Source organism: Pogona vitticeps, chromosome 2 (genome assembly GCF_051106095.1).
Source record: "Pogona vitticeps strain Pit_001003342236 chromosome 2, PviZW2.1, whole genome shotgun sequence".
Lineage (NCBI taxonomy): Eukaryota > Metazoa > Chordata > Lepidosauria > Squamata > Agamidae > Pogona > Pogona vitticeps.
This window is the reverse complement of record NC_135784.1, coordinates 93,175,438-93,189,508: the sequence shown is the minus strand read 5'-3', so window position 1 is coordinate 93,189,508 and position 14,071 is coordinate 93,175,438. Positions and strand designations below refer to the sequence as shown.

General features: G+C 41.9%; 1 long non-coding RNA gene across 1 annotated transcript in view; it reads left to right on the top strand.

Annotated features, from left to right (window-relative positions):
- LOC140704454 (uncharacterized) overlaps window positions 1-10,199 on the top strand; it is a 137,058-nt gene extending 126,859 nt beyond the window's left edge. The window contains exon 3 of the long non-coding RNA XR_012083659.2: window positions 4,355-10,199. This is a non-coding gene — a long non-coding RNA (uncharacterized LOC140704454). The remainder of the gene's footprint in view (window positions 1-4,354) is intronic.
- The last annotated feature ends 3,872 nt before the right edge of the window (window positions 10,200-14,071 follow it).

Below are 14,071 nucleotides of genomic sequence, written 5' to 3'. Positions count from 1 at the left end.
AATTGCAGAAACACAGTTATCCTCTTGCATTAAACCCCTCAGACAATGTCCCCTAGATGGATTCTAAGAGCCCCATGCAGCGAAGCTAATCCTTATGTATTCAACTGTATTGTCAGAGGAAGGGTGGGTGGGAACTTTAAAAGTTCAGGCAAATCTTCACTAGAGAGAACAGGAAGACCACAGGAACGCATATGTTTTAATTTCTTACATGGCTGATCAATAAAAATTCTAGGTGGCAGGCAATGGCTCTAAATTCATTAAGTATTCATTAAGCTCTAAATTCATTAATCCAGAATGGCTCAACCTGATTTTCTCTGTTTGTTACAGATATTTCTTAAAGCAAGGATCAAACAGAAAACCTGTCTTTTTTGGGGGGAGATACTTTGACCCCTTTGGAGTGTGTCTAAAAGCACTTTTTGGATGATAACATTGGCTTGAATATAGTCGCATTTATTTAAACTCCTGGCAGATATCCAGAATTTGCAAACAGCTTGAAGCTTCAGCTGATGCATTTGCTATTTATGAAGAGCTGCATACAGATAGTCTTATAGGGGATGCCCTGTGGATTGAAGAAATTTTATGTTTTGCAGATATGTGATTTGCATAATTACAACTCTAATGTACATGTTCCCATGGCCCTTGTACATATTTTGTCAAAACCCGTTCTTTGGTGACAGGCAATTTCTCTCCCACCTGCCCCCGACCATCTTTACCTGGAATGGGACTGGTGTTTCTCCACCTTTCCAGCCTTTCACTCTCCCAGACCAGATTTTCTCCTTCACTCTTGTAAGTCCTTGGTTATGGTTGCCAGGTCATAGTATAGTATAGGCATCCTTCAGTCTCGAGAGACTATGGTAACATGCTCTGAATCGAGGAGTGTCCTCTCCAGAGCATGAAGCCCGGGTAAGGTAATGTGGAGGATAGGCTGTTACCCAAGCAGCAGATCCCCCCTCTCCACATTGCTGAAATGGTCCAATGGAAAGGCAAGAGCCAATACAACTGGTTCCAGCAACGTCGCAGGAGTTGGCAGAACGACACATGCTGCCTTCGGGACTCCAGCTCTGGATTTTGCCTCGAGATTAACTCCTGAAGCCTTTTCCATGAGTGGATATAGCCACAAGGCAGTGGAGGTTTGAAATCGGAGTTTTCCTTCTCCAGGTCAACAACTGCCCATTTCCAGAATCTTCAGATTTGAAACCTGAGACCAAGGTGTGGGCCCCTTTATGAGGCCACAGTGTAAACAAATACAGACATCTTCACATTGAGCTATTGAGCCCTGTTGCCAATTGAGAGTAGGGAAGAAATGAGTGCCCTGGGTTAAATCCACTAACCACAATGACATCAAACCTGCTCCTTCAGCACTACTTGCCCTGAAATTTGTCTCCTTCCCTAAAGACTGCTGGGGTCATTGAAAACTCGCATGCTGCCAGTAATATGTGGTTGGGACGGACCTTTCTGGGCTGGGCTGACTGTCAATCTGTCCAGCACCAGCCACTCATTCTTTCCCTGTTTCTGAACTCAAAGAAAGCCCTAACTTTCTGGTAATCTTTTTCCTCCCTCTTGAGTCTGTTGAAAGCCAGTCGTTTCTGTTAATTTGTTGAGGTCTGTTGTTCAATGCTCATATTTCAGGGAGGTATGTCTGCTAGACCAGTGGTCCCCAACCTTGGGGCCTCCAGATATTCTTGGACTTCAACTCCTAGAAATCCTGGCCAGCAGAGGTGGTGGTGAAGGCTTCTGGGAGTTGCAGTCCAAGAACATCTGGAGGCCCAAGGTTGGAGACCACTGTGCTAGACCGTCTCCATCCCTGCATGCTCTCTTTCTCTGTACAGTGGTGCCTCGCATAGCGAGGTTAATCCGTTCTGGATTAACCTTCGCTATGCTGAAGCATCGCTGAACGGGGCAGCGATTTCCATTGGAACGCATTAAACGCATTAAATTTTGGCCGCCGAACAGCTGATCGTCGGGGGTCGTTTTGCGAAGATCGGTAAGCGAAACGCTTACCGGTCTTCGCAAAGCGAATTTTTCCCCATTAAAAAAACGTTGAGCGATCGCATTAGCGATCCGAAAAAACGGATCGCTATGCGATTTCATCGTTATACGGTGCGCTCGTTAAGCGAGGCACCACTGTATATGTGTGTGCCATTCAGAGTCATTTTTAAATCTTCCTCTTTGATTTGTTCAACTGTAAGTAAAGAAAATAGTTTTTATTCTTTTTTTAATGTCAGAGTGAATTCTTGAGACTGTGTGCCAGTTGATGAGGGGAAAATGGTGGGCATTTTTAGGTAACTTGAAGCTATTCTGCTCTGTGAATCCCTGTACTTCTGCTGTGCAGCTAGAGGAATTTAACCAGAAATTCAAAATTCTGCAACAGAGACATGTGAAAGTAAAGCAATACCCTGAGACTACATCCAGTATTCTGAGACCTGGCAATCATGGATATTGCTTCTCTACCCTGCCTGTCCCATCTGTGACTTGTATGTGTGTCTTGTGTGCATCTATCTTTCATTAGGCCCAAAATTCTTTATCAAAGGAAAGCTCCCGTGGATTTCTGGGAAGTGTAGTTTGTCAGAGTTTAACACCTGGGCACCCATTTCTCACCTACTCTCAACTGGCACCAGGGCTCACTAGCTCAATGTGAAAGTGCCCTAGCAAATTACATTGGGTACCATGAGCAGGAATGTATTTTGCTCCTTTTCCAGGCTACTATTGCTGCAGAGGTATATGTGGCAGCTTGGCAAGCCCAGAGTTTATAAGTCTTGCTGAAATTCAAAAGGATTTGGACTCAGATCATTACTGTACAGCGGTTTGTTGTATTTCATCATTAAAATTGTTTTTAAAACTGTATCTCATTTTGAAGCATTTACTCAGTGATAAGTCCAAATGAAATTTATGAAGATGCTAGGAGAGGTTTATGAAATAATGAATGAGCTGAACAAGCTAGGCTATTTCCCCTTCCCTTCCTCCCCATCTATTGCCCATAGTTCATTAAGAGAAACAAGTAGCTGAACTACTTCTGAGACACATCTAACATTTCTTCATCTTTACTAGGGATAAGATGATTCCCTTGTAGATCATTTACCTGTGGTTGACTTAATCACTTCTATTACAAAGAAAGACAGGTCTACATAGATCACTCTGTCAAAGTAGAGGCTAACGATGCACTGAGTGTTGGCCAGAGAATACTTTCCAAACTTTAACACAACACAACCTTGGTGTCTCTTGTGTACTTGAAATCCTTAGACCACAGTCTGCACAGCCCTGGGAAACCCTAATTGCTTTCTCTTGCACTGAGCTGTTAATTCATTAGCTGGGCAGCAGAGAAAAGAGAGCTGTTCTAACACAGTGATAGGAAGGTGGGTAGATTTCAAATCCCACCTTTCAGCCCACACACACTTTTGATGCAGCCAAGACTGCTGCTTTCCTCCTGCTAACAGTGGTAGAGAAACAGTTATTTGAGCCAGGTTCACTGGGGAGAGGGCAGTTCTTTAACATCTCCTTGTCTGTGTTTTGACTGCAGGAGGGTGACTTGCAACCCAACCCTCATATTTCAGGGATGTATGTCTGCTAGACCATCTCCATCCCAGATACTCTTTCTTTCTCTGTATATGTGTATGCCATTCAGAGTCCACCAGCGCGTACACTAGGCATCATCATGTATGACTTGGTAAAGCGCGTGAAATTCTCAAATCTTCCCTTTTTATTTCTTTAAGACATTTTACCCCACTTTTCTCCTTAAAAAGGGTCCAGGTCGGCTTACATCATTGAAAGACAATATTTAAAGCTAAAAACAATGAATATTAAAAAGGCAGCTTATATCATGAAAAGGCAACATTTAAAGCTAAAAAGACTAAGTATAGAAATATTAAAAACGAGCGAATGGCAAACACAAACAATACCAAAAACCCAGTCAAAGCAGTAATACATAACAATCCTTGTTAAAATCCCACTCCAGCCGCCAGTCACTGAGGCACCACCCACCCATGTCCTTTTGGTCTTAAGCAGACATCAGTCACACCAAATGTAGTCATTTCAGCTGAGCTTCACAAGAAAAGAGAAAAATGTAATCTAAGCCCAGAAAGGGAGAAAAGAATTTCAAGTAAGCATAAAAGCTTGAGGGTAGCTTCCACTTCAACCAGATTTCTTTGTTGAAGAAAAGTAAAGATGGTGTGACTGGTTCTGCTAGACACTGATTTTCCAAAAGCAAATATAATTATAAATTGACTTAGAGGAGGCCTTATTTATGGCAGCTTTCTGCATCTTAGTGATAGGTGTTTTTCCAGCAGAATGGGTATAATCATTCTGTGCATTGTAAAATGAGACAGCATGTGACGCGACCTTCCCTCTCTTTCCCCAGGGAATCAGCCAATAATACATCAGACCAGAGACCCTTAAAGTCAAGTGCTGTCTCTCTGAAACCTGTGGTGCGGGAAGACAATGAAAGATGTGAATAGCAGAAGGAGCAGAAGGGGAAAAGGTGCAAGAAGAGAGGAAGTCTCAAGTGACTTGTATTTCAGGAAGAAGACTGGCTATAGAGCAAAGAGATGGCAAAGAAGATGGTGAGGAAGTAAACTGGAAGTGCAATGGCTAGGACTGGGTTGGGGGCAATCAGAACATTTCCCCTGTTTCCTGGGTTGGAGTGTGAAGCCCAGAGATTTACAAATGTCACCTCTACTTTCTCCCTATCTTTCTTTTGTACAGTGTTTCAAAAGTGTGTGTGAGCATATAAGTTATGTATGTTCGCATACATTTTTTTCACACTGATTTATGCATTTTCTATAATGTATGCCTTTCCCCCACTTGACTAAAGCATGTTTGGATTTTTTTTCAAATGTCCACGTTTTCTTAAAAAGAATCAGTTTCATTCTTTTATGTACATTTTATTTATCCAAAGCAAACCACTAACCTTTGCGAAGGGGTGAAGTTGCAAGATGTGCATGGTCCCACAATGAATGTTGTGGTGTGTGAAAAAGCTATTTTTCTTGAAGTGGTTGAACCCAACAACATCTTTTTTCTGTCCATCAGTCTGCATGACTTCCTTTAGTTTGCTGGATAATTATTGGATTTCTCCTGCTTGAAAGACAGGTTGATGGACCAAATATTAGACTTGGATCTAAAGAAACATGGGCTTGAGTTTCCTGCTAGCGTGAATCCCCATGAGAGAAAAGTTATTGCTTCAGGACCAGGTCTCTCTCACTATTACCTACATGCCAAGCTGCTTCAAGCAAGGGGAGGCTAAACATGTAACAGAGGAACAGAGTTTTCCTTGAGAAGCTGCATTTTATTCTTTTAAAATTACAGACATATGAACATATATGGCAGCTTTGTGCTAGGACAACATTGGAAGGCTGTCATGCCCAGAATGGAATTAAACATGATCTAACTTTAACACAATTGTTTTGGATGGCAACTATTTCCCCTAATTCCAAATTAAGTGGAGTAATCACAGTTATGGGTGAAGGAAATATACTCTATCTGTAGACTGCCTTTTTTGGTTATTTCATGTCCTTATGAACTAAGGCGTCATAGGGGAAAAGGTCGGAAACTTAAACTCTTGTGAACCCTAAAAAGAAAACACCTTGAATACACGGCAGTATCTTAAAGAAGATGGGTGTTTACTCAAAATTTTAATGTGAGATATTCCCATTAAATTCAGTGGGTATATGTGGATAGGCCATTGTCTGAATTCAGTTAATGTGTGACATCTCTTCTGTTGTTTTGTTGATGAAATCTTCTGTGGAAAGTCTTCTTTGCTCTTTTCCCTTGTTTCACATTCATTCACCCCTTCCTAACCCTCTTGGCCTGCATCAATATGCTCCAGCTGTTTCATACCTCTGGTTTTCAGGCAGCCAATAGTAAGAAATTCTCTTTAGCCATGTATACATTTGTATGCTTTGTGCTTTACCTGTGATCCTAGCTAAGGTAGTGCTAGTACATTATGCAGGCATGAGAAGATGTCAGCAAATATGCTGACCTCGTTATAATTAATGGATAGTGGGATAATGGTTCTGCATGACTCATTAGATACTGAAAAGGAAGGGTGGGGGAGCGATCCAGCAGTTCAACATTTAGTGTAATTGAAATTCTGAAACATTTATTATTTCAGGCACACTACAGTAACTTGGGTTTTAAAAACCTTAAATTAATTATTCTAGCCACTTACAGGATGGAAACATGTGGCTGGGGAGTAAGTGAGGTTTTAGAAGATCCAAGGTCATGCACGCCTTAAACCTATATGGCATCCAGTCCCTTAAAGGGACAGGTGTCAGGTTTTTAGCCTAAATACTTTTGCTGCTTTCCAAATCCATAAGCTTCATCATTAGGAAAGCAAGAGTTTCTGTAAGTGTCAAATAGTTTATTGCAGATTAACGAGCAATCAATACACTTAGCAAACATGCCAGCTTCTGTTTTTATTTCTAGATTTTTAGTGGATTTGCAAACAGAATCTGGAGCAGCATTTAAAACGTGAGAATGTAAGGGCTGCTCCCACTCTAACATAGCTGTGACATGCGGTATGAATGTGCCAAAGAAGCAGATGCATGTTTTAAGGTGGCAGAGGGTGAGACACTTTTCCTTACAAATTGTACTTTTAACGATTCAGCTCAGAATCACCCTGTAGGCTGCCTGAGTAGATATGAGGCCCTCTAGAAAAGGGGCTCCCAACCCTTGGCCACGGACCAGTACTGGTCTGTGACCTTTGAAGGACTAGGTCGCCGGTACAGATAAGCGGTGAGCACGAGGTGAGCAGCAAGTGAAGCTCCGCCCCCTGTCAGCACGCTCCTATTAGGTTCTAGTGCCACTGTTTATCTAACAGGAGGTGGAGCTTCCTCCTGCTCGCTATTTCCTTTATGAGCTCAATTCAAAGCTATCCTCTAAGAACCTACTGCATAACAAGTACCCTCCCCCCCGCTTGGAAGAATGTTCTTCAACTAAACTGGTCCCTGGTGTCAAACAGGTTGGGCACCACTGCTCTAGAACATAACTGCATTGACAACTACATGTTTATGACCAAAAAGACTTTGAGATACAAATTATGTTGTGGATTTTTCTCTATCTTTCTCTACTTTATTTTTTGTACATGTTGTAAATTGTTATTTCATATTTATTGTTTTTATTCTGTGTTTTGTGAGCCGCCCAGAGTAGACTATGTCTAAATGGGCGGCATATAAGCTCAATAAATAAATAAATGAAGATTTCGGCAAAAATTGATGTACAGTGGGGTCTCTACTTAAGAACGTCTCTACTTAAGAACAATCCAACTTAAGAACAGCTCCATTTGCTAAATTTTGCTTCTATTTGAGAACAGAAATCCAAGATAAGAACAGGAAAAAAAACCTTTTCTGCTCATTTTTTAAGGTCATCTTAGGTTAAAAAAAATTCTCCCCCTAGTGGTAGAGTACGTATTAACCAGCTTTGCATTAGTTCCTATGGGAACTAATGCTTCAATGTACGAACGCATCTCTACATAACAAAAAAACAAACAAACAAAAAAACCCCAGCCAGAACGGATTAATTGGTTTTCAGTCCATTCCTATGGGAAATTTTGCTTCAAATTAAGAATGTTTCAACTTAAGAACACCATTCCAAAATGGATTAAGTTCTTAAGTAGAGGTTCCACTGTAGTTTCTATGGACGGAAAAGAGCAGATACGGATTAAATGGTTTTCAATGCATTCCTATGGGAAATGCGGATTCAACATAAGAACTTTTCAAGTTGAGAACCACCTTCCAATACGGATTAAGTTCTTAAGTAGAGACTCCACTGTAGCAATAAGCAAGATATAATAATGTCCATGTGATCTGATATGCATACATGAATGTTTGTGGTCTGATATGCATACATGAATGTTTGTTTTTGCTTTGACCTTCGCTGATTCTCTTGTGGGTCTCTTTGCGCTATGACAGAGAAAAACCAACATACTGTTGAAGTTGGTGAAATTTTAACATTGTGTTTTATTGTGTTTGCGAGCTAGACCATTTCCTAGAATAGTCACATCAAACTTTGATTATTTTAATGCAAATATTTTATAATTTTAGTACATGCCATTGTTTTTATAATATTATGTAAACAACCCTGGGGGCTGCTTTTGTGGACAAAGCATATTTATGCATTTTGAACATTAAATATTTTTACAATTTTTAAACAGTTGTTTTTGTAATAGTGTTCACTTGTAATTTCTTCCTGATGACTACACCACACCCATTTGCTAAGGAAATATTTACCTTTTGATATTCCATTATCCAGGGTGATGCATCTTCATGTTTTTGAAATGACATTCCTACCAATTGTAAAACTTGATGATATTGTATCCTGTTTAGTATTGCTAGTCCATCATTTAAATTCTGTTTATTATCTTGGTTCTTGGGGTTTTAATAATTTCATATGCAATTATATACATATATACAGTATACTGAATTCTTACTGATGTTTATTCAAAATCTTCTCCAGTAGCCAGATAGGAATTGGTAGAAATTACAACATTGTTCCTAGAGATATTGTCATATTAATGATTGTTAGCTATCTTAAAACGTTTAACTGATAGCTTTCTCCATGCAGCTATATCCTAGTTTAATTGTTTTAGCAATAGCATAAAAGTATCTTCTGAAAAATGAAGTATCTTCTGGCTTCTGTAGATTTTGTACAAACTTCAGTCAGAATTCAATATATGTATATGAAGTTATGAAAAAAACCCCCAAAGAATCAAGATAAATGTTACACAGAAACAGATTTCTCATGATAGACTAGCAAACTATGCATTTGATAACTGAACTGCCATGTAGCAGAGATCTCTTCATTTGCTTTTAGATGTGGGGTAGGCAAATTGTGGTCTTGAGGCTGTATGTGACTCCCAAAACTCTTATGTGGTCAACTTCCTTTGGAAGTTGAAATAGAAAAGATTAAATAAATCATATGCCACTTATATTTTCATTGGGTTTTCTGGGTGAAATTAAAGGAGATTTTGTGCCTTTTTTGCAGTTTGAGATTTTGTGAAAAATTTGAATGGTTTTTGTGCAAAACCCAGAGTTGTGCAAAATGGATTTTTTTTTTTTGTCCATGGAAATATCACTTTTTGTTTTGCAAATGCCAGTTATGATTACAGGAGAGGGTGAGCCTGGGTCCTTGTGAAGTTGTGCAACAGTTAAAAAAATCTTGTGGACCCTGACAATTTTTCACTTTATTTTGGGGGATATATCTCAATGTGTGCAGACAACCTTTTTCATTGATGGTGAGAATACTAGTGAATATTCTTTACATTCTCACTCTGAATACACCTACGGTAATCTTGTCTGATATTGGAATCTAAAGAGGGTCAGGTCTAGTTAGTATTGGGTTGGGAAACCATTAAAATATTGTATCTGAAAACCGGGAAAACTACTGTTGTCAGAGTTGACAATATTGGGCCAGGCAGAGCAATGATCTGACTCAGTGTGAGGCAGCTTTCTCTGTTATGTTTCTTAGAAACTACATTTATACAGCAGAAGACCACATAAGAGTATGGACAGAAAGGTAACAGGATTAAAAAGAGCACAAGTAGGGTTCATTTTAGGTATTATATTAAAGTGACTCATTTTTGCCCAATGTATTCTTTCCTGAAATGTGAGAGCACTCATTAATGGACTACAGGGTCAATTAAGAATCGACACCATAACAGACTACCTTCTGGTTTTCAGAAAGCTAGCACTATTCTGGAGTCACTGATCCATTTCTTTCCCGCCTTTATTTCTTCTTTTGTTTAATGCAACACCATCAATGAATATGTAATGTTAACAAAGTTTAATAAGTAAAATGGCTGTTTTATAACTTGAAGATGCATGCATTCTAAATCTACATTCTGGTCTGCATCTGGAAATTTGCGTTCCAAATTTTAACCAAGAAGAAAGGGAAAGGATAGGACAGGAGGCATGCTAAACAAGGGATGAATTGGATCAAATCCAGTTACATGTCCTGTTGGGAAGGAAGACTGTGGCACAAGTGAGGACTCCAGTTGTTATCCGCCCCAGCCACCATGCCAGGTAGTCAGAATCTGTAGGGCAACAAACATGCAGAAAGCCACAGGTGTGTCACATACGGAGTTGAGCCAAAGCCTTTTTGGCAAAAAGTGGCCTCTAAAGAGAGTTTTGATGGCAGAAAAGCAAGAACCTTTCTGTGTTCCATAGCTTTTTGAAATCTTTCAATTCATACTCCAATGCTTGGTCCTTTTCCTTACCTCCTTTCTTCCTTTCTTCTTTTCAAAATTCATTTCATGGTTAAGTGAGAAACCCCAATCCTTGTACTTCACTGGTTGGCTTCACAGCTTGGCATCAGGAGAAGATACTGTGACAAACCCAGACCTACTGGGATCTGCCACACAGTTACACCAAGCTGCCACCAACCATTCCCTATAATAAGTCACACAGACCAGGGATGGATTTTTAAACAATAAAAGAATAAGGTTTATTTTAAATACAAACAGGGTAAATAAAACAATCAGGTGAATAAAATAAAGTAACGTGGCTTATTCTCACACACACAAGCATACAGTTTGGTTCACCTAGAACCTTTAACTTAAAGCACAGACCCTGAACCCATCAGTTCTGGCTAACCAACAGACCCCTGAACCTTTCAGGTTGGTACTCTGACACACAGTAGTACCCTGTCAGACACACAGACTCCCACAACAGCTTCTTCTTCCCCAGCTGCTGCTTCGTCCCTCCCAGTGTCTCACAGTCTGTCTCAGCATCTCCTCTTCACCACACAGGCATCACATATTTATACAGTACAGCCCCTCCTCCTGATGTCCCGCCTTCCACTCCCCATAGGATGGAACTTTCCCTCCAAACCCATGACAGACAGGTAACATCAGTGCTGTTATGTAACACCTCCCCTCTTTATAAGTTGTTTTGTAGGGGGAAAGCTAAGGTGCTTTTCACCAAAAAAACAACCTGTATAAAACACACAACAACAATTATACCTACCATATTATACTTACATATACTTACATTCCACGTTAAACATAGCAAATAGACATTTAAACATTTATCATTTACATTACATCCATTTACCTTTATTAATACAAACCAATTTAAAACCAGGTACATTTTAACTTTTTGTTTTCATTATATACATATAGTCCATGTTCTTTCGCCGTCTTCAGGTCTTCTTGATAAGGCGTCAGCAACACAGTTCACTGACCCTCTGACCACCTTCACTTCAAAGTCATAGTCCTGTAAGTTCAAAGCCCACCTCATAAGTTTGCTATTGTGGGTTTTCATCGTCTTTAACCATTGCAGTGGTGAATGGTCAGTGCACAGAACAAAATGTCTTCCCCAGATGTAAGGCTTGGCCTTCTGGATCGCGTAGACTATGGCCAAACACTCCTTCTCCACGGTTGCCAAATGTCTCTCACCTTTTTGAAGTTTCCTACTCAGGTAGGACACTGGATGCTGGTCACCATTCTCATCCTCCTGGCACAGAACTGCTCCTACCCCGCTGTTAGACGCATCGGTGTAGAGGATAAACTCCCGGTCGAAGTCTGGAGCCCGCAGGACAGGATAGTTGATTAACGCCTCCTTCAACCTCTGGAACGCCGCCTCACAGTCGCTGGTCCACGGGATGCGGTCATCAGCCTTCTTTCTCGTCAGATCGGTCAGCGGAGCCGCAATCTCGCTAAACCTCGGGATGAACTTTCTGTAGTAGCCCACCAACCCAAGAAATGATTTGACTTTTTTCTTGGTGTTGGGTCTGGGCCAATCACGAACAGCTTCTATTTTGGCCTCCAGGGGTTTTATCATTCCTCCCCCTACCATGTGACCCAAGTATTTTATTTCTGGGCTACCCAGCTGACACTTGCTGGCCTTTACTGTTAGCCCTGCTGCACTTAACCTCTGCAGCACTAACTCCAGGTGTATCAGGTGATCTTCCCAGGTATTACTGAAGATCCCTATGTCGTCAATGTAGGCCACTGTAAAGTCACTGAGCCCTGCCAAGGTCTGGTCCATCAGCCTTTGGAATGTGGCTGGTGCATTTCTGAGACCAAAGCTCAGGACTCGAAACTCATAGAGACCAAAAGGGCTGCAAAAGGCAGTCTTTTCTTGATCCTTGGGATCAATTCTTAATTGCCAATATCCCTTTACCAGGTCCAATGATGAGATGAACCGACAACCCCCTATGGTTTCAATCAGGTTGTCTAGCCTGGGCATTGGGTAGGCATCAGGAGTGGTTACACGGTTTAATTTCCTGTAATCAACACAAAACCTAATGCTCCCATCAGGCTTGTCCACAAGGACTATCGGAGAGGACCAAGGACTAGAAGAGGGGACGATTATGTTCTCCCTCAGCATCTCGTCCAGCTCCTTCCGCACCTTGTCCCTATAGGGTCCCGTTACTCGGTATGGGGATACTGCCTGCGGGGGTGCATCCCCTGTGTGGATCCGATGCATCACTCCCTTCACTATCCCCGGCTTGTTGGAAAACACCTGTTGATATTTACTAAGCAGCATTTTTAGTTCTTGCTGCTGGTCTTGGGTGAGTGCAGGACTGATCTTTACCTCCTCTGGGTTGTATTTTACTTCCCCTCTACCCTCCCAGAAGGGTAATTCCGCTTCCTCACTCTCAGCTGCTTTTATCGCGAATAAAACCCTCTGTTCCCCTCGGTAGTAGGGTTTTAGGGCATTCACATGAACCACCCTCCTTGCTTGGTTCTGCTCCTGCTCTATAAGGTAGTTCAGGTCTGACATCTTGGAAATGACCCTATATGGTCCTGCCCATTTGAGCTGCAGTTTATTCTCTCTGCAGGGCCTAAGCCAAAGCACTTCCTCCCCTGGGTCAAAGTGCCTCTCTCTAGCTTTGTGGTCATACCATGTTTTCTGTCTGACCTTCTGAGCTTGCAGGTTTTCTGCTGCCAGCTCTAGATTTCTCCTTAGGTCATTCATCAAGGTGTCTATGTAAGTCACAACGTCTTGTGGGTCATCCTGGGTGATCTGCTCCCAATTTTGTTTGATCAAATCAAGGGGCCCTTTCACCCCTAAGTGTGCAGCAAACATGTCAGAGTGACCCCTTTGTAAGATCATGGGGCGATACTTTTCAGGTACCACCAGCTGACTTCTGATCCCATCTCCCCCTTTTGAGATATTCCTCAGGGTTTCTCTATATAAAATCCCCTTTTCCTCCAGAAATCTCACTGGGGTTTCAGGTGTTAGCTGGGCGTCAGTCACCTGTTCAAAACACTTTTGGAGAGTGGCGTCTGCCTTCTGCTCCTGTCCAAATCTGCTGTCTGTGGTTAAGGTTTCCACCACAGCTTCTGAACTCCCCTCTGCTTCCGTCTCTGGCTCATCATTACCCCCCTGAACTGTCCCTGTGGTGGCTTGTGAGCGTGTAATCACTAGCACCCGTTTCACATGTTCAGCCAGGTCATTTCCCACGAGCACGGCTGCTGGCAGAGTCGATAAAATCGCTAGCCGCCAATCTCCCCTCCAGCCTTGAAAGTTGACAGGTACCTCTGCTACTGGCAGAGAGATTACCTGCCCCTCAATCCCTGCCACCTTCATGCTCTCATTTGGGATTATAAACTCCCTAGGGATGATATCTGGATGGCACAGGGTTACCTGGGAACAAGTGTCCCGCAGCCCCCTATACTGACGGTCAAGTATTCCTACGTCCACCCCTGCTGTCTCAAACAACTGAGAATCTGTTTTTATCAGCAAGCAGCGCTTTACCTCCACAAGAGGACCATTTTCCTCAGCCTGCTCAGCATAGGTAGCTGTTCCAGACTGAGTAGCCATGGCAACAGGCTCCCTCTGTGACACTGAGCCTTGCTCTTTCTGGACACAGAACACAGCTTTTGGCTTGGTCCCACTAGAATTCTGAGGCACCATTCCTTTTAGCTGCTTCAATTTCTCACACTCTGAGATTAGATGACCCTTTCCCTGACAGAAATAGCATTTTCTGGTGTATTTTGATTCTCTCTCCTCTTGTTTGGGTTTTCCCTCCAAATTCTGAGGGCTTGGTTTCATGCCTGAGGGCTTCCCTTCACCATGGGCCCCTCCCCCTTGCTGGCTTTTCCCTGGTCCCTGAGAGTACTTGCTGTAGGTTTCTT